Genomic DNA, 21,111 nt, shown 5'->3' on the forward strand with positions numbered 1-21,111 from the left:
GGGAGCCAGCAGTCTTGGATTTTGAGAGGGATGTCCGACTGCCCGTTTAGGCCCGATGCCACCAGGATCGGGCCTAAACGGGCAGTTGGACATCCCTCGAGGGGTCCCAGATTGGAAAGGGTGCAGGTTGGCCTGAGGGACACCCCCCCTTCCCGTGCACAAATTTCGTGCACCGGGTCTCTAGTATTAATACTAAAACTTAAAATTTTCAGTCACCGTATATTTGTACCTAAAATGCATGAATCGATTTGTAGTTTCCTGCCCCTAAGTGTCTCCAGGAATTTTCCGGAGGTTGCCTTAAATGCATCAGGAATTAGTCTTGGACCTCCCTTGTGGTTAAGCTAACCACCCAGTGCCCTGACCTGTTGGTAAGAGCAGTGGCTTGTTCTCATTGTCCACACCATGGCTTCTTGTTCTAGATCCCTGGGACTTTAATGCTGCAAAGCTGCAAGTTCATCACTGCTACCTCAGAACAGGTCACCTCTGAGTCACCCTGGGCAATAACGATTTTGGTGTTTTGTTTTGTTTTTGAAGAAAGAGGGGAATATTACTTTTCTCTACATTTTTTAAAATTGGTTTTAGAGATAGGAAGGGGAGAGAGAGAGAGAGAGGGAGAGAAACATTGATCAATTGCCTCCTGCATGCCCCCAACTGGGGATGAAGCTGAAACCCTGGCATGTGCCCTGAGTGTGGCCTTCTGGTTCATGGGTTGACATTCAACCACTGAGCCACACTGGCCAGGCTACATTTTCTTTTACACTGAGGACTCTGGTTGTGGGAGGCAGGCTCCGGGCTGTTGCTTGGGCCCCATTGTTAAGAGCTTCTTGGCTTGAGCCCTTTTCTCTGCCTTGAGCCCTTTCACTGCTATGCAGCCCAGGTCACTGATGTCTACCTTGTTGGACTGGGCTGACTATCTGTGCTCCAACTTTGGGTGGCCCTGCAGGAAATTCACGGAAGGCAGAGGATGCTCTTGGTGTTCATAAGGCCATGCTAGCGCCACAGTTGATAGGAGGCGGGGAGGGAGCTGCAATTCAAACCAACAGCATGTCCCAGCTGGGTGGCTCTGATCCCGAAATGCTACCAACTTCTGTGAATCAGTCCTTTCAGTTCACACACACTGCCCCTTTTCTCCCGGAGGGCACACGCGGCACCTTGGCGTGTGGGCTGGGCTGGGTTCCCACACAGCTGCAAGATGCATCTGGAGCCACCAGCTCCCTTCCTTCCTCAGTCCTGGCCCCAGTGACAGCCTCCTCTCCCTTGGGCCCCACCTTCGTTCTCCCTCCTGTGGAAAAACCCCAAGTGCGTTGGATGTCTGATGATCTATGACCTACAATAGATAAGGATCCAGTTGTTCCCCCATTTGAATAGAATGATAGCAGCATAACTGAGAGGAAAGAGCATTAATTACCTCCACATGCCTGACATGCTGAGCATCATCTCTGCTCCCATAGCATCCTCATAGACCAAGGTTTTCTGTTATCTTCCATCATCTTATAGAAAGAATTTGGTGTTTCTACAGGCTGCCTTTTCAGGTTTAAGGTTATTATTGTTATTATTTTTGTTAATTCTCACCCGAGGATCTTTTTCCATTGATTTTTTTAGAAAGAGTGGAAGGGAGAGGGGGAGACAGAGAGAGAAACATTGATGTGAGCGAGTCACATCAATTGGTTGCCTCCTATACACACCCCAACCAGGGTGGGGGAACCTACAACTGAGGTATGTGCCCTTGACTGGAATTGACCTCAGGATCCTTCAGTCCACGGGCTTATGCTCTATCTACTAAGCCAAACTGACTAGGACTTAGAGTTATTTTTTAAGGGCCACAGAGTGGAGCAAATAATATATTTTTGATATTTTTAAACTTTTTAAAATTTTAAAGCAGCTGACCACCCGGGGGCAACTCCTGCATTGAGCGTCTGCCCCCTGGTGGTCAGTGCGCATCATAGTGACAAGTTGTTCCTCCCTTCAGTCAATTTGCACATTACCCTTTTATTATATAGGTTGTGTTTTACAAATATTTTTCTCTCAGTCTGTGGTTTATCCTTTTATTATCTTAACAGTGTCTTTTGTAAAACAGAAGTTTAAAATTTTTGATGGAGTCTAATTTATCATTTTTTTTACCTATTTTGGATCCTGTTTTTGATGTCATAGTTAAGAAATCTTTGCTTAATCAAGATTATAAATATTTTTACCTATGTTTTCTTTTTTAAATACTGTAGTTTCAGGTTTTATATTGAGATCTATGATCCATTTTGAGTTGATTTTACATGGTGGAAAGTATGGAATGAAGTTCTTTTGGGGTGTCTGGGATATATAGGCATACAATTATTTCAGCAGCTTTTGTTAAAAATAAATCCTTTTTCCACTGAATTGTCTTTGCACCTTTGTCAAAAATTAGGTGTCTGTTTCTTGGTTGATCTATTCAGTTTCATTGATCTGTTTATCTTAGCACCAATACCAAACTGCCTTGAAATCAGGTAATGTTAGTCTTCACACTTTGTTTCTCTTTTTCAAATATTATTTTGGCTATTCTAGGTCCCTTCCATTTTCATAAGAATTTTAGAATCAGCTTGTTGGGAATTATCAGGATTGTATGAATATGTAGATAAATTTGGAGAGAACTAACATCAGAGCAATATTGAGTTGTTTGACTAATGATCATGGTATTATATATCCATATACTTATGTGTTTAATTTCTCTCAACAGTGTATTATAGTTTTCAATGTACTGGTATTGCATATTTTTTGTTAGATTTGTCTCTGAGTATTTTACACTTTTATGCTATGGCAAATGGTGTCTTATAAAAATTTCAATGAATTCTAGTAGCTTGATGGGGGGCATTTTCCATGGTGTTCTGTATAGATATATTATCTGCCAAAAACAAAACAAAAACAAACAAACAACAACAACAATAACCCTAACCCCACACAGTATTACCTCCATCTTCTCAGTATGGGTACATTTTATTTATTTTTCTTTACTTATTGCAATAGCTAAAACTTCCAGTACAATGTTGCATAGAAGTGGTAAGAGTGACTATTCTTGCCTTGTTCCTGACTTAAAGAGGGTAAGAATTTAGCCTTTCAGCATTAGCTGTTAGTTTTTAATAATGTCATTATGGGTTAAAGAAGTTTTCCTTTATTTCAAGTTTGCCACGACTTTTTTTTTTTAAATCATGAATAGATGTTGGATTTTGTCAATTGTTGCATCTATTTAAACGATCACATAGGGAGGGGTTTTTCTTTATTTGTTAATATAGTAAATTATTTTGATTTCAAATGTTAAACCAACCTTGCATTCCAGGGATAAACCTCACTTGGTCATGGCACATTATTGTTTTATATCTTGTTGTATTTGGTTTGCTAATTTGTTGGCAAATTTTGAATCTATGTTTGTGAGGGACATCTATAATAAAAGGGTAATATGCTAATTAGACCAGATGTCTTCTGGATGCCATTCCGGACGTCCTTCCTAATGAAGCCGGGGCCAGAGGGAAGCCAGCCGAGTCCTGGGTTTCTGGGGGCAGCTGGAGGAGGGAAGCAGCCCAGGTCCCAGGTGCCAGAGGGAAGCCGGTGCCAGCAGCCGAAGGGAAGGAAGTCTTAGGCTTGCACGAATTTTCATGCATTGGGCCTCTAGTTCTATAATTTCCATTTATCCTAATGTCTTTGTATGATTTAGTTATCAGTTACTGTTGACTTCATAGAATGAATTGGAAGGTGTTCCCTTCTTTTTAATTTTCTAAAAATGTTTGGTATAATTCATAGATGAAACCATCTGGACCTGTAGTTTTCTTAATTGAAATGGTTTTTAATTAAAAAGTTACTTATTTAATAAATATAGGGCTATTTCTTCTTGAGTGAGCTTTGGTAATTTGTATCTTTGAAGGAAATTGTTTAGTTCATGTAAGTTGTTGAATTTATTGGCATAGAGTTGTTTATAATTTTCTCTTAATATTTTTTTAACATTTGTAGATTTGTATTGAATCTATTTCTTGTATTTCTGATATTATTCATTTGGTTCTTGTCATTTTTCCCCACATCAGTTTGGCTAGAGGTATAATTGATTTTATTATTTTCCTGTTTTCTCATTCATTGATTTCCACTCTGATGTTATTTATCTCCTTTCTTATGTTTATTATAGGTTTTGTTTGATCTTTTTCCCCTCAAGTTTCTTAAGATGAAAGCTGAATCCATTGCTTCAAATTCTTTCTACTTTTTGTGCTATAAATCTCACCCAAGCATGATTGAGCTGTGTTCGACAAATTTTAATATGTTGTATGACTTTTCATTCAGTTTAAAACAATTTTAATTTTTCTTCTTTGACTTAGTACATTATTTAGTTTTAAAATATTTAGGTATTTTCCTGAGATCTTTTTTGTTATCTGATTTCAAATTTAAATATATTATGAATAAAGAACATATTTTGTATGATTTGAATTCTTTTATATTTATTGGGATTTGTTTAATGATTCAGATTATGATCTATTTTGATAAATGTTCTATATTTATTTGAAGAGATTGTGTATTCTGTTCTTGTTGAATGCAATGTTTTATAAATGTCAATTAGATCAAATTAGTTGATTGTGCTGTTCAAATATTCTATACTCTTGCATGTTTTATTTATTATTTAGAGGTGAGCATTGAAATCTCTAACTACAATTATAAATTGGTCTATTGGTTCTTACTGTTCTATCAGCTTTTGCTTTATATATTAGGAAACTTACTGGGTGCATAAGCATTTGGGATCATTTTGTCCTCCTCATGAATTAATTATCTTTTTTTTTGTCCTTGACAGTATTTTTTATTTGGATTTTTAGTTTTCTAATTTCAGTATAATCACAACAACTTTCCTTTGATTGGTATAAGCATTGATAGCAATAATTAGTATTGATTAGAGAAATATTTTTATACCTTTACTTTTAACCCTTTGTGTTTTATAGTTAAAGTGTGTTCTGGCAGTATATAATTGGGCCTTATTTTTGTATCTACTCTGACAATCTCTGCCTTTAAATTAAGTGTTTATCCAGGGGTTGGCAAACTTTTTCTATAAAGGGCCAAATAGTAAATATTTTAGGCTTTGTGGGCCATGCCTGTATGATCTTTGGTGCCTCAGCTTCTTCGGCTGCATCTTCCTTCTCTCTTTTTAAATGACTAAAGATGTCAAGACCATGCTTAGCTCTAGAGCCCTATACAATCAGGCTGCAGGCCAGATTTGGCCCATAGATCTTAGTTTGCTGATAAGTCATATTCAAAGTGATTATTAACATTGTTAGGTTAAAAATCTATTAACCTGCTATTTTTGCTTCTCCTTGTGCCATCTTTGTTGTTGTTCCCCTTTCTCCCCATTTTATGCCTTCTTTTGGATAGAGTATTTTTTTGTAATTCCATTTGTTTCATTTTAGACTTATTAGCTGTACGTCATTGTTTTGATATTTTAATGCTTGCTTTAGGGTTCATAATATGAATCTTTAGTGTATCACAGTCTACCTTCAAGTGATATTATAAACATCACATAATATAAAAATCTTAAAGTAATTTACTTAAATTTCTTCCCTCTCATTCTTTGGACTACTGTTATCATACATCTTACTTTTACATATGTTCTAAATTTTACAACATTGTTATGATCTTTATTTAAACAGTCAATTATCTTTAAAGATATTTAAATGATTAGGAAGAAATTTTGTGTATTTTCCTTTGTAGCTACCACTTTTCGTGCTCTTCTTCCTTTTGTATGGATCAAGATTTGCATCTGGCATCATTTTTCTTCTACCTTAAGAACTTCCTTTAACATTTCTTACAGTATGAACTTGCTAATGATAAAATCTTCTAGCTTTGAATTTCTGAAAAGGTCTTTATTTTTATCTTTGTTTTTGAAAAATACTTTCAGTGGGTGAAGAATTCTAAGCAACAGTTATGTTCTTTCACTGTTTTAAAGATGTTGTTCCACTTTCTTCTTACTTGTGTTGATTCTGATGAAAAATATTATGTCATCCTTATTTTTATTTTTACTATTTGCATGTAAGGTATCTCCTCAACCTCCAGCTCCAGGTTATTTTTAAGACTTTCTCTTTAGCACTGATTTTGAGCAATTTGATCACAATGTGCCTTGATGTATTTTTCTTTATGTTTGTTATGCTTGGGGTTTACTGAGCTTCTTGTATTTGTGGGTTTAAAGTTTTAATCAACTTTGAAAAAAAAGGCTATTATTTTTCTAAAATTTTTGTCTTTTGTCTCCCTACTTTAGGGTCTTCAGTAAAATGTATAATAAACTGTTTAAAATGGTTTCATAGATAATTTTATAGAATTATTTTTTCTCTATGTGTTTCATTTTGGATAGCATCTATTTTTATATCTTTATGTTTACTATTTTTTCATTTTGCAATTTCTAATACACTGTTAATCCCATATAGTATAATTTTAACTTCAGATATCATTGCTTTTCTCTGTAGAAGGTTTATTTAAATCTTTTTAATATCTCTCATGTCACTACTTCACTTTTTGAACATATGGAAGTTACAAGAACTATTTTAATGTTCTTTTTGCTAGTTTAACATCTGTGTCTATTCTGGATGGTTTCAATTGATTGATTTTTCTCCTCATTATAGGTCATATTTTTCTACATCTTGTAATGTCTATTAGTTTTTGCCAGACATTGTAAATTGTACTTTGTTGAGTGCTGGCTGGATATTTATTTAATATATTCTTATAAATATTCTTGATCATTTTTACTGGAACAAAATTTAGTTACTTTAAAATACTTTGCTCCATTTTACTCTTGCATTTAAGATTTATTAGGCAGTACCACCAGAACTGTATTTAGTCTAGAATTAATTTTGCTAATTCTGGCATTTCTTATTTCATCTTTGCCAGAAGTAGAAGTCTTTTTTGACAGGTTTTTAATTTTAGGGAAACTGTTGAAGGCCTAAAGGAAAATTGTACCACCTATTGTTCCAGCATTCAGGAGTCAACTCTAAGTTAATATTTCACTCTTCTTTTTCTCTAGATAAATTTGTCTTCTAATATTTTCCTTCTCTAATAAATAGATAATATCCATAAATAACCTAATCCTCACTCTTTTACAGAATTTTGCCTTCTCCTTTCTTTTACTTTGTATGTGGGATTTATATACATTTAAAATTGGTCTGTTTTATTGATGCTGGGCAAAGGGTAGACTTAAGCAGTATTAAAGTGGACACATTTTGAGAGAGCCCATGTCCATATGTTGCAGTTATTGTTGTGTAACATATTGCTTCAAAACTAAATGGTTTTTAAAACTATGTTATTATATTCGTGGATTACGCAAGTCAGGAATTCACACAAACACAGTGGAGTTGGATTGTCACTCTTTCACGATGTCTGGCTCCTGAGCTTGGAAGTCTCATGACTGACTGTGACTCAGTGGCGGAGGCTGGAGTCACCTGGAGACAGCTTCACACATATATTTAACAGTTGGTACTGGCTGTCATCTGTAACCTCATACTGGGCTGTCAATCAAAGCATCTACAGATGGTCTCTCCCTGTGGTCTGGGCTTTCTCATGGTGGCCTCAGAGTAGCTGGACTTCTTGTATCATGTCCCAGTTTAGAGGTCAAAATGTACCACCTTTTATGACCTAGACTTAGAAGATACACATCATTGTTTCTCTTTTACCACATTGGCTAAAACTGTCACAAGCCCACCTAGATCCAAGGGGAGGGAATTAGGCTCCATCTCTTAATAGCATATTAGCAAGGTTACACTATAGAGGCGAGATATTGTTGTGGCTATTTTTGAAAAATGTAATCTGCCACAGTCTGCCTCTGGCCACAAAGAATTCACATCCACTTTCATATGCATTCAGTCATCCCCATCCTCCAACACCTTCGAAGTTTCATCCCCTGTGGCATCAGTTCAAAGTCTAAAATCAGGTCCAGGTGACAATGGGGCTTCTCTGTTGCAATTCTTCTAGTATAGTTCATCTTGCTCTAAAGATCTATGAACTAAAGAGACCAGGTATCTGTCCCCTCCTCCCCACTCATGCAGATGAGACAAGCGTACGATCATTGCTATAGTTCTTCCATTTGAAAAGAAGAAAAATGGAAGGAACACAGAGTCATTGGTCCACCAGCAGTTCAAAAACCCAGCCAAGCACACACTGTCAGTTCCTTAGTTAGTCCTGCTCGTTAGAGTCATCCTCCGGGACTCCTGCTTTGCCTTGTGGGCGAGGCTCCGAGTTCTTTTCAGCACAGTCTTCCATGTTTGCAACTAAGTAGCCTCTCAGCCTGCTTGGTGCCCATAAAGTTTAAGGATTCAAAGGCTTCTGTTCATTTTGTATGTTCTTTGTCTCTTTCTGCTTCTATAATTCTTTCTAAAAATTTGAGTGTTTCTTGTATGTTTCCATATTTCATCAGTTAAACTCTACACCCACAAATCTCTTTGACATGAGCCTCTTTTTACCTTAAGATGTCTGGAAGCTGCTATGAGACAACATCCTTAAGAGCAGGGGTCCTCAAACTTTTTAAACAGGGGGCCAGTTCACTGTCCCTCAGACCGTTGGAGGGCTGGACTATAGTTTAAAAAAAAAACTATGAACAAATTCCTATGCACACTGCACATATCTTATTTTGAAGTAAAAAAAAAACCAAAATGGCAAAAACACCCGCATGTGGCCCGCGGGCCGTAGTTTGAGGATGCCTGCTTAAGAGTATTAGGAACCCTGCTCTTTAACAGAGATCTGCGAGGAATGCTCTTAAGATACTTGGAGGTCCTTTTGTCTATTTGATAGTGTCCATAATACATCAGTTCTTATCTCTCTAGGGTCCTAAGAAAAGTTTCACAGTCACAGCCCTGACTCCGTACTTACCCTGAGATGTTTTTAAATGTTAGCACCCTGAGACTATTTTGTTTCTGAGAATGTTCTTCTGTGAGTGAATGAAGAAGTTAAATAATTTTTTTCTCAAATCCAACAAATCCTGGATCCTTTATATTTCCTCTAATTTTTCTTTAACACTTAATGGTTCCTTTTATATGGCTAAAATGACTCGGTTGGTACCTTGACATTCAAATCTCTTTAGCCAAATCTACCCATTCCTTAGGTTTATTTTTCTTTTCCATGTCATTGCAAAAACAATTGCATTGCAAAACACAAACAAAAAAAAAATAACCAATGTTACTAAACTTTCTGCTGCTACATAGCAAGTCATCTTTTTGTTTTCCAGTCTTGTCCTTTTTCTCAACAGCTCCTCAAGGCTGTTTCATCCCTCCTGAGCAAAGCAGTCAGAGTTCTGCCCAGATTCAAGGAGAGGAGAGTGGCGAGGTTTTGGTGAGGACAAAGCAAGGTCACACAGCAGAAGAGCAAGGCAGACTGCAGCCGCCTTTGGGAATACCCTGCCACTTCATCTGTAACAGTTTCAGTGCTGTGGGCTCCCCACAGATACAAAATGCTCACAAGAAGACACCATCGGACAGTAGGATTGGTGACGTCTGCTCCACTTTGGGAGCAGAAATCACATGACTGGGTTTGTCCCTCCCTCATCTTCGAAGAATGCTGCTTATTATAAAATAGAGTAGTTATGGAGCTGGCAGAGGAGGAACACTGAAAGGAAATGGCAAAAGGTAGAAGTACTGTGAGGTTCTAAAGTTGCCAAGATAAAGTAGGCTAGAGCAGCCTTTGTTTTTCTCTTTATTACTCTCTACCTCAAGGAGTCTGGGCCAATAAATGAAGGATCCTACATTATCAAACAATCCAGTGAGATCTTTCATCGTCCCACATATCCACCTGCTCCACTTTCATATTTCAAGGCTTACAACAATATTTCATGAGCATCAGCTTTGTGCTTGGTATTGCGGCTATGAAAAATATGGTTCTTGACATAAATTAGCTCAGAGTGATGGCCAGAGATAAACCTGTTAATAAATAATTTAAAAATACATGGATAATTTGAAAGGAAGACTTTATAAAAGGCAGTGAAGGACATGGAGGAAGGCCAAAAAAGATTTAATTGTAGGGTAGGTAGCCAGAGTATTGTTGATATATAAGATAATTCATGAAAAATAAAAATTAATTTTAACAGTATCTTTGGAAGAACAAGTGCAAAGGCAGAGAGTTGTGAAAGGGCTCAGCTTGTTTGGAAAAGAATGAGATATTCGGTCTCTCTGGACCAGGGGTCCTCAAACTTTTTAAATAGGGGGCCAGTTCACTGTCCCTCAGACCGTGACTATAGTTTAAAAAAAAAAACTATGAAAAAATTCCTATGCACACTGCACATATCTTATTTTGAAGTAAAAAAACAAAATGGCAAAAACACCCGCATGTGGCCCGCGGGCAGTAGTTTGAGGACACCTGCTCTGGACCATAGGGATCCTAAGGAAGAGCGAGAATGAGGCTGGAGAAGGTTGGATTGGACCTTGTACGCTACTTTATTTCATTTGGTGTTTATTTTATAGGAATTGAGAGACCAGCAAAGGTCCTTAAGTAGAAAGTGACCAGAAAGACGACACTGATGGTGAAATGAGAGCAGAGGAAAAGACATGGGGGCGAAAGAATGCTTAGACAGTTGTGGTGATAGTTCAGGAGGAAAGCAAGCCCTACGCGAAGAGTGACAGGAGGGTTTCAGGGAAGGTGTCAGCTTCAGAGCTTGTCATGAAGCATTTGAAGACTGAATGAATGTGAGGGGCAAAATCATCCAGGTTTCTAGCTTGGAAGCTCAGTTAACAGTGACACCATTCATTGAAACAGAGGAGAGAGAGAGAAAGAGAGAGAGACAGAGAGAGAAGGAGGAAGAGAGAAGTTTGTAGGAGCATAGGGTAGAGAAATGGAGTTGAGTTGTGTGCCTGTTAAGTATTTGGTGCCTTTGAAATATTCAAAAAGAGATGTCCTAGAAGTAGTTGGAAATATGGCTGCGGGATTTGGAAGAGGTTGATACTGAAAGGGAAGTTGAAATCATGGGTATTCTCATGTTTTAAATTATGCAAGTTTGGGGACTTGGGATTTGTTATTGTGCTAAAGTAGAGCATGACAACTATTTACAAGTCTTTGCTTAGTTTTAAAGTCTGGAGCCCTTAACCATTTTGAAACTTCCAATATCTCTTCCTGGAGAACACTCAGAGAGGCTTGGGGACAAGCCAGTGATGCGTTAATAGAAGACTGGTGGATTGAAGCCCAGACCTCTGGTGATCTGTGCCTGACTCCACCACTGATGTACTAGTATTATTTAGTAAAAGTACCAGCACTCACTTCCTAAGAGAAGAGATGGTTCATACAGGAGATACGTACACATTAAGGATGATCAAGAGAGCCCAGTAATAAAAGGAGAAAATAATGTATTAGAATCCTTAAGATAAAAATAATAACTACCATTGAGCACAAAATGTTCCTGTGAGTTTACTGGCAGCCAAGGAAAGGAGATAAACATGATAGCTTTACTATTATCCCTTGAGTTTCTCCTTTAATTAAATGTTTGGGAAGCATTTTTATCAGGAAGGACAATCTACTTCTTTAGTATTTATTTCAAGGAGGAACTCAAGGGATAATAATATGAAGAGCATCTTAGAAACCTACCTTAAAAAAAGACCAAATATTATTTTTTTAACCTTGTTCTCTGATTGAGACTAATCTCATAATGTTGTCCTATTTTTAGGAAGACATTTCTATGAAGAGCCAATGTGGTATAATTTACTGCTCTAAAATCATTTTGTTTGCCTCATCTACAGAAACGCCAATCCAATGATAGCAATGGGAAAGTTTAGTCCAGGGGCAGTGATCCTTGGAGAACAATACAGATCATTGGATAAAAATAAAATTCCAGGAAAAGGAGAGAAAAAATAGTTTCAGGTTGTCTTTAGGTGGAAGCTGAGAAAAATATGAGACAACAGCCCCTTTCCCATTCAGAAAGCAAGGTCAATGACCCCAAGCATTATCTGTGGTTTGAGTCTTCTTATAACTTTGCAGGAAAAAAGAAAAAGTTGTGAGAAGATTAATTGCTTGATACAGAAACAAGGAAAGGGCGTTTCCAGCAAGACTTTGTCAATCAAAAGTCTACATGGGCCAGGTGTTCTGACCTGCATGAAGGCACCATGGGAAGGCACAGGTATGTGCCAGCCACTCCTGAAATTTCATCCAGTTCCTAGGACCTTAACCAAAGTGAAGGAGACCTGGTTATGGAGTACATGTGCCAAATACGTCCTATCTCCTGTACCAAACTCAACTGACGGCTGCCTCAGCACTGTTGAGGAGGTTTCTGAGCCCCCACCTAAGTTCAATAGGAAGAACATCATTATTAAGTAGCAATATCTTCCAGAGATGTGGGATCAGAGTAATTAATATAATTGATTGTGATATTTATATATTAATGGACATAAACACTACTACTTGATATAATTGATATTAACATATTTGCCATTCTTGATGTTGGCACAGTAGCAAAGGCGTGTTAGCAACAATTGCATCACATGCATTCTAGTTAGTACTCTTAATTGTGTCCCCAAAATTCATGTGTTGAAGCCCCAACCTCCACTGTGACAATACTTGGAGATAGGACCTTTAAGAAAGTAATTAGCCCTAGCTGGTTTGGCTCAGTGGATAGAGCATTGGCCTGCAGACTGAAGAGTCCAGGGTTCAATTCCGGTCAAGGGCACATGTCCAGGTTGTGGGCTCGATCCCCGGTGTGGGGTGTGCAGGAGGCAGCTGATCAATGATTCTCTCTCATCATTGATGTTTCTATCTCCCTCTCCCTTCCTCTCTGAAATAAATAAAAATATTTTTAAAAGAAAGTAATTAAGGTAAAAAAGTCATAAGAATAATCCTAATCTAATAGGATTGGTGTCCTTATAAAATGAAGGAGAAATACCAGAGCTCAGTCTGCAAGCTGGGAAGAGAAGCGCATGAAAACCAACCCTGGCAACTTGACGTTGCTTGGACTTCCAGCCTCCAGAATTGTGAGAAATAGATTTGTTGTTTAAGCCTCCCCGTCTGTGGTATTCTGTTGTGGGAGCCCGAGGAGACAAATGCAGTACTGAGTCAAGCATTCAGGGATGATTTACAAATACAGAGAAAAGTAGAAAAGTAGAGTTGTAACTAACCCCAGAGTCCCTCCTCTCTAACTCCGTCCATACCTTTTGGGCCAGATGAAAGCCATTGGATGAGCTGGTTGCTATTAATTTGCCTGCTGGCTGTAATCCTAGTGTTACTCCGAAGGAACCATCTGTTGCTTCAGTGTACACATTTCTGGGTGATAAGACTTAAAATGTGGGTTTTACAAACTCAAACCCTCTCAGTGTCCAGGCAGAAAAGGTGAATGAGTGAAGCCAAACACAGTGTGGCAAGGAGACTCAGTGGGGACTGTGGGGACCTGGAAAGTGAAGGTCATAGCCTAAACCCATTCAAAGCTACGTTTTGAAAAACACACTGTATGTGTATATGTGTTTGTAGTGTGTGTATGGAGAGAGAGAGAGAGAGAGAGAGAGAGAGAGAGAGAGAGAGAGAGAGAGAGAGAGAGACCTGCACACAGATCCGTGGCTGAATTCAGCCAGTTGGCAACCACTTTGCTGTCTGAATGTAGGAAGCAGTGGCTGGTGTGGCCGGAGACCAATGCCTCCCAGTGCATACCTTGCGATGGGAGTGAGGTGAGTGCTGCAGGTGCAGGTGCTTTCTGGGGCTGGTGAAGAGGAACACCACACAGCTTAATCACCAAATGAAAAGCAGACAAAGGTGATGTTTACCTGTGAGCATTAAGGGGGTCAAACCATTGTCTTCTTCGGGGGAGGTCAGCAGGTTTCCAGAGTGTTCATAGGCAGAGCCAAGATTGTTCCAAAGAAGCTACTTTGTATTTGCTCAGAAGCTTGTCCAGATTTTCAATGGAAATTTCAAGCATTGTACCATCTAACATGAGAATGAGATGGTGTCGACTTGGAAGATTTTGGGTTTCTGCTTTTATATTAATATTCCTGCTGAACATACGTAATGTTGGCCAGGACCTGGTCTCTCTGGGCCCACCAGGATGAGCTGGCTGTAGAATTCTGCAAGTAATGAGATGAATTGCCCTGTTGAATGGGATATTCAATCATGTCCATCTGGATGCTGAAGAGCCTCTGCCGAATATGACTATTTGGATTTAGCACAATTGATATTGAGCTGTTCTTTCTGAGAGTAATTGGCCACCTGGTTCATGGCCATCCCTCTAATGTCAGGAAGACTGTGTCATCAGTGCATTAAAAGCTACTTGTCTTCCAGTCTGGCAGCCAGCATTCTGAGTACCTAAGAGCTGAATTACATTCTGTGGGTGTTGGTTACAAAACAGGAAAGCCAGGACCAGGCCCTGCTCTGGGTCACCTAAGGTTAAAATTTGCTCACTTGAGCCCCCTTCCTACTCAGTCATTTAACTTAGCACTGTGACCTTTGGGGAAGTGACACCCATCTCTTTTTCCTACGTGAACCAGGAAGGGAACGTGTCAGCTGTGAGGGAAATATATCCATTAAATGTACACAAGCTGCCAGACTGAATCATGAAACCAAATGTGCTTCTGAACTTGGCGTTATTTTAAAGTCTGAACTTCAGAATTGCATCAGATAAAAGTTTGTTTAATTCTCAATTAGGAATTGTTTTTATGTAGTGTCAGTGGCATGGGACTTTTATGAGCTCTGCTATTGATTGAAATGATGCCCTCATTGGGTGTTGATTAAGTGATCTTTTGATTCCCTCCCCATTAACATGCCAATGGGTAGGGGTACACCCCCTCTCAAAGGCCACTGTTATTCCAAGGATGGCTGTGTCTGACCTCTCACTGTTCTCCCAAGAGGCTGGGAAGGAGGGGTGTCTGGGACTCTTCAATGGCTTCATTAGCATATTGTAGCTCAACTCCCAAGGGTGATAAATTTAAAGAACATGGAACACAATTAGGCAGATTTTTAAAAGGTTACAAATGGTGGGCGGGTTCTGAGAATGTCTGGATCTCCATGTCAAGGGCATCTAAGTCAGCCCTGAGAACAGCTGGAGCCCAAAGGCCAGCTCCTCTGTGTGCACTGAATTTACATAAGCTTTGAAGATATTTTTAGCTTCCTGCACTCACTCTTCTTAATATTCTCTTGCTTCTCTGTCTCACAAAGGGGGAAGGCTGCAAGCATAGAATTTGGAGATTTTGGTTTTCAGATGTTCTGATGTTATTTTCTTTTCCAGATCCTTCCAGGGATAAGTAGAAACAGAAATTGATGCAGAAGTCATAGCTGTTGTACTTGAAGCCCTTATGTATGGGTACCGGGAGTGGTGGGGACACTCCTTTATGGTGTGACATCTGCTCACTTGGGATTGCTCATTTTAAAATGGGATTCGCTGAGATGATATGCATTTAAGTGCCAGCCATAGTAGTAACATTTTATTGTTCTCTTTTCTTCCTTCTCTCCTTCTTCATGTGAAATAGCCTAATTGGGACTCTGGAATCAAGGTTTTGGTGAAGGTCACAGAAATTTTGGAGGGTAAACATTCATTACTATTCATCATTCATTTACTCAACAAGCATTTATTGAGCAGCCACAACATGCTGGACATTGAGTTAGGTGGAATTCAACGTGATAAAAGATTAAGACCTAGACCCTTTCTGTAGTCTGGGAGTTTAAGCTTATGTGTGTGAAAGTGTGTGTGTGTGTGTGTGTGTGTGTGTGTGTGTGTGTGTCTGTGTGTGTGTGTGTGTGTGTGTACATGCACATGCACAAGAGAGATTGTATAAGCTGTTGTCTCATCAAGGTAACAAGTAAGTTCTAGGTGTTCATTCATATGTCCTGTCCATGTAGATCAAAAGAGAACCAGAGATTACTAGGATTGAGAGAACACTGCTTTGCCATAGGAGCTCCAGACATTGATATGGGTCTTGCCTCTGAGGAGCTGTGTGATCTTGGGCAAGTAAGTCACTGCACCCCATGAGCTGCAGGCCAGTGGTAGGATGCAGTAGGCTGGCAGCAGGAGATAAGCAGGGGAGAGCATGCCCTGCACACATGTGCTCTTATTGTTTATTTTGTAGGTTGGATCAAACAAGATGATGGGTAGAATTCTGCCCCAAGTTGTGAGCTATGAGCGCTGGATGAGATGGTTTCAAGCTTCTCATAGCTCCACCATTCAAGAACTCAAGGACACTAAATCTCCTGTTATTCTGTCCTATGCTCTTCCCACCAGGGTTAGTCTGACATAGACAATAATTACATGTGCCAAATAACATGACAGCACAAACCTTAGGAAAGAGAGGGTACTTTTACCCCTCTATGACAGTGGTCGGCAAACTGCAGCTCGCGAGCCATGGTTTGCCGCTCTGTTGACTAATGTGTTTGCCGACCACTGCCCTATGACAATGAGTCACAGTCTATTTGAGAAAGTATTTGGTGAGACATCAAGTTATAAAGACTGGATAAACCTCTGATGGAATCCACCCTGGATTGAATTCCAGGATGGATCTAATCCAGAGCAGCCCTGTTTTTCTCATCTCTGCAAAAATGGTCATGAACCCTCATACCTGGTGATTTCTCCTCCGGTGTCTATTTGGCAACCAATTTGTGGACCTTGCACTGGACACATGCCCATTGATGTGGGAGACAGATGTGGGTGCTGACCACCTGGAGAGGCTCCATTTCTTACCTGCATCAGCTCTCTCCAAGGCCACGCTTAGGTTCTCTTCTTCCCTGACTTTGGAGTGTCAAGACTTCTAGGGGCCTTTGAGTAGGAGTCTTCCCTGGGAGCTTGGCCTCATGGCAGTTACTGCCATCCTGATTCCTGACAACAGTGTGATATGAAGGTCACAGTCTGAAGATGGCAGAGATTTCCTCATGGTCCCAAAAGCCCTATTCACATCCTCATGGCTCAGAATATATAGTCCATATAAGACAACCTTTGAGGATGCCCAGTAGAGGGGTCAAGTGGGGGCTGAATCTGTCCAATCTGTGCATTCACATGAGGTCGGCTAGCAAGGAGTGCCTTTTTCTAATTTTCACAAGGGAACCTTTTAGTATAGCCCTCTCTTGCTCCCTCTCAGTAAGTAAGAATAGAATAAATTGTTAGTAGAGAACCCAGGAACACCACTCCAAACTTCGTATTCCACACCTTTTTACTAGGCCCAAACTGGACAGGGAGCAAGAAGGCACTGAAAGGTCCACCAAAGCACTGTGGATGATCAGGTAGCTGGGGACAAGGCTTACTCACTGGCCCCCTGCAGAGCTGTCCTAGCCCTGATCCAAGACAGGGCAGCACTACAACACAGACACTCTAATAGATACGCGCGCGCGCGCACACACACACACACACACACACACACACACACACACACACTGATAGACATATCAACACGCTCAGAAAATACTCAGACACACACTCTCTGAGGTAGACACTGAGAGGCACCACACAGATCTTCAACTAGTGACAAAGGACTTATTTCCCCAGCTGCTAGGAGTTCTACCAGAAGACAGCCCTCAGCCATCAGCCCTTGGTGGATGGCCTTGCCAAGGTCACATTTCCTTCCAGGGGCAGCTCGAATCCAATGACTTAAAGGGGTGTCTCCTTGCCCCAGCTTGGGACATCAGGGCCATCTCAGCTCTAAGGTAATGTCTATGAAAGTGTTACATAACCCTCATTCCTTAAGCCTGGACTTGTTGACCTTTTTTTCCAAATGCCTGCATTCTTTTATTGTCCTCTAGCCACTCTTCCTTCTTCCCCATGAGCCTGTCTACACCACCATAGCCTCAAGGCCCGGCAAAGCGCCAGGCACTCAGTAGGTGCACACTAATTACATGTTGAATGCTTGAATGAATGGAGAAGCTGGATGACTAAGCACCAGGAGCGAGCTGTAGAGGAGATGCCTGAACTGGATAGGAGGTTAGAATAAGTCACCTCAAGGTCCCTCCCAACCCAGACTATGATCCAACAATTTGGAGAATTAATGGCACTTTCTCCTAGAAAAGGAGGAAGATCTCCCCTTCACAACCTTTCACTCACTTCCTTGTCTTTACTTGCCTCTCTTTTGCCCCTTCCCACTCATTCCTTCTTTCTGCCCCTGACCCTCAACCCACATATCCTGTGAGTCTCTGGTCCTGTTGACTGCACTCACACATATCTCATGACACTATCTTTTTGTTCCCACCTCCCTAGTTCAACTTCTCCATAACAGATCCCCTTGAGGATCTGGGCCTCCAGCCTGCCCTTTCCCCACCCATTCCCCACACTGCAGCAGAACCTTCTCTTTAAAGGCAGCACTACCCATCCCCCTCTCCTGCCCAAACCCTTCTCCTCCCTGAACACCACATACATAACCCTTCAAGACCTTTCCAATTTCCACTTACCAACACCCCACTTTTACCCAGTCTCCAGTTTCCCCATTTCCACCGTGATTTTCAGCATCTCTACCCTTTTTCATTTATGGTCGCTGTGTCCCAAGGCCCTCTCTTAACTTCCTTGCCCACCTAGTTATTTCTACTCTTCTCCAGGATTCTGATCAGTGTGGTCTCACCCAAACTCCAGGACAGACTCAGCTGCTCCACTTCTGTGCTTTCCGAACATGCACTGCCTCCTTCTAGCATACCACTCTACTCTGCTGTGTTGTGACAATTGGTTCTCTTAGCCGTATCCCCTTCAGGGACAGCATCTAATTTCTCTGTGTTCCTAAGCACCTGGCACAGTGTCTGGCATACAGTAGATTCTCAATAAATGTGGAACAAATAAATTAATGTTATATGAATGCTTCTCCCTCATTACCACCTTTTGCAGTCCCTCAGTGTGGGACAGAACCTCATCAGTGGGATGGAGACCTACAAAGTACTATGGGAGGGTATGAGAAAACTACTTTGCTTCCCTGAACTTTTTCTCAGTGATGGGAAAAAAAGAATACATAAGAGAATCTCATTTCCCTTGACTTATTTCTTTCCCTTACCTCTGAACAGTGGCCTTGGTAACTGCTTCCATTACTGATCTATTTTCTTGGGCTGGAGTTGTAGAGAGAAGGCATCCAGGCAATAGCCCATTGGAATTCCCACATTCCTCTCCCTTCCCTTTCCACTCACTCCCCTCTTCTCTCTCTGGACCAGTTGCTGAGTACTCAACTTCTGGCTTGCATGACAATAATTCTGTCATCTGAATTTCTTTCTGATGAAAGAAATTTTTTCCTGATGACTGTAGATCATTTCAAATACTTTCTGAGCACCATTTGCAGAGCCCAGCAGGGAGCACATCACTGAATCATTATGCAGTATATCCCCACCCTGGGCTTTCTGTGGAAGGCCAAGTAAGCTTTCATTTCAGAAGCCACAAAACTTCCAAGATGTTTAGGAAGAATAGGCTTTAGCATGGATATGCAGATGTTCACTCTCAGAGGAACCCAGATGACCTGGAACCCTGGCCTGACTCAGAGGGATGGATGGAAGCTCAAGAAGGACTCATATAGTCCATCATCCATTCCTAACCTCCCTCAGTGTCCCATTCAAAGTTTTTTTTTTTTTACTCTTTATATTCTATTAATTGGATTTTTACCTGTATCTAAACTAGATCCTTCATGCTTCAATTGCTTTGTCTTCATATTTTCTTTAAAAAGCCACATAGGGCAGAGCCTATCCTAAATAAAATCATGTGCTAGGAATTTAGATTCATGAGTCCCCCATTTCCCTTCTTTCTGAGTTATGCTCTGTGAACTACTGTTACCCAGGACCATTTATTTTTGGAGGAATTAATTTACTCCCATGTATTACTGATTTAATACTCAGCAATCACTCCCAGGATCATTTGTTTTTTGAAGAAGGGAGCAGAGGGTTAAAGAGCATAATTACTTCAAAGGCTTACATCCCTAGTAGTGGAACTGTAGACACTGACTTGCCTGAGATAATTTGGAGCAAAGTGGACTTGTATGAACTCTACCTAGACCACCTAATCAAGGTCTTAAAATGTCAGAGCCAGCAGAGAAAGTTGAGATTAAGTAGCCACTCATTTTCTTTTTGCAAATGATGAAACTGAGGCCTAAAGAGGCATTCACTTGGTCACTGGTGGAGTCAGTATTAAAATTCAGTCTGCTGTTTCCTACTCCAGCTCTCTTTCCACTATAATAATTAAGTTTTCCTGAGCACATTCTATGAGCAAAGTATCATTCTAAGCTCTTTACAAGGATGTATGAATTTATTCAACCTTGACAGTCTAGAGAAAGAGAGAGATGCTATTATTATCCCCATTTGCAGAAGAAGCAACTGAGTCCCTGAGAGGCTAAGTTAATCTCCCAAGGACACAAGCTAGGAGGTGGCAGGGCTTCTGCTCTCACCCACTGCGCTGTACTCACACAGCCTCCTCAACTGTATTTTAGGGATGCCTTTGAAGCCCTGTTGTGGTATCCATTTCCCACTACTTTTCATTCTTTTTTAGGCATCGGTGCCTTCTTACTACTAAAAATACATTGCACATTACCCACCCTACCCCTGCATTAAAGACCACCAGACCTCATAGAAACCCTCATTCCACTGACAGAGCTGCCTGCCTGCACCCCTCTCCTGTGGTTGGCTGTCATCAGGGCTGTTATTAAAGCCAGAAATAGGATCCTGAGCTCTTTAGTCCTCCTGGAGACTTCTCACCCAGGAAGTTCCCACATGTCTGTAATGCCATAGCGCTCCTCTACTCCCATGATGTCATCCCCACACCCCAGCTCACTCCCTTCCCTGAGTCCCCACCTGCCCCAGGCAGGAGACATAAGCCCTCTTTGTAAAACCCTCCTTCCCCAAATTTTAATCATGAGACTCATGAGAAATAAAATCTTTCTCTGGTTGGGTCAAGGACTATTCTCTCCCATATGCCACTGCCCTTCCCAAAGGGACAAGTGATTTTGGCTATGAATGTTTAGCATAGCATCTTCCCAGTAGTGAGGTGGGGCCTTCACATGCTATACCTTCTCGCCCTACCCCCATCTTCATTTCATCATGAAACCAGAGCCAAGATCCTTCCGCTCTGAGAACCCCTCCCACACACATGGCATTTCAGCTCAGCTGTGTTTGTGTGTCTGTGTGTGTTTGTGTGTTTGTGTATGTGTATATGTTTCTGAGTGTGTGTGTGGCCAGGGTGGAGACCTGTGGGTGGAATGGAGTTGGGCCATCCTTGGGAACTTGATTTAAAATACACTAAGTTCCCAG

This window comes from Eptesicus fuscus, chromosome 13 (genome assembly GCF_027574615.1).
Source record: "Eptesicus fuscus isolate TK198812 chromosome 13, DD_ASM_mEF_20220401, whole genome shotgun sequence".
In the NCBI taxonomy this organism is placed as follows: domain Eukaryota; kingdom Metazoa; phylum Chordata; class Mammalia; order Chiroptera; family Vespertilionidae; genus Eptesicus; species Eptesicus fuscus.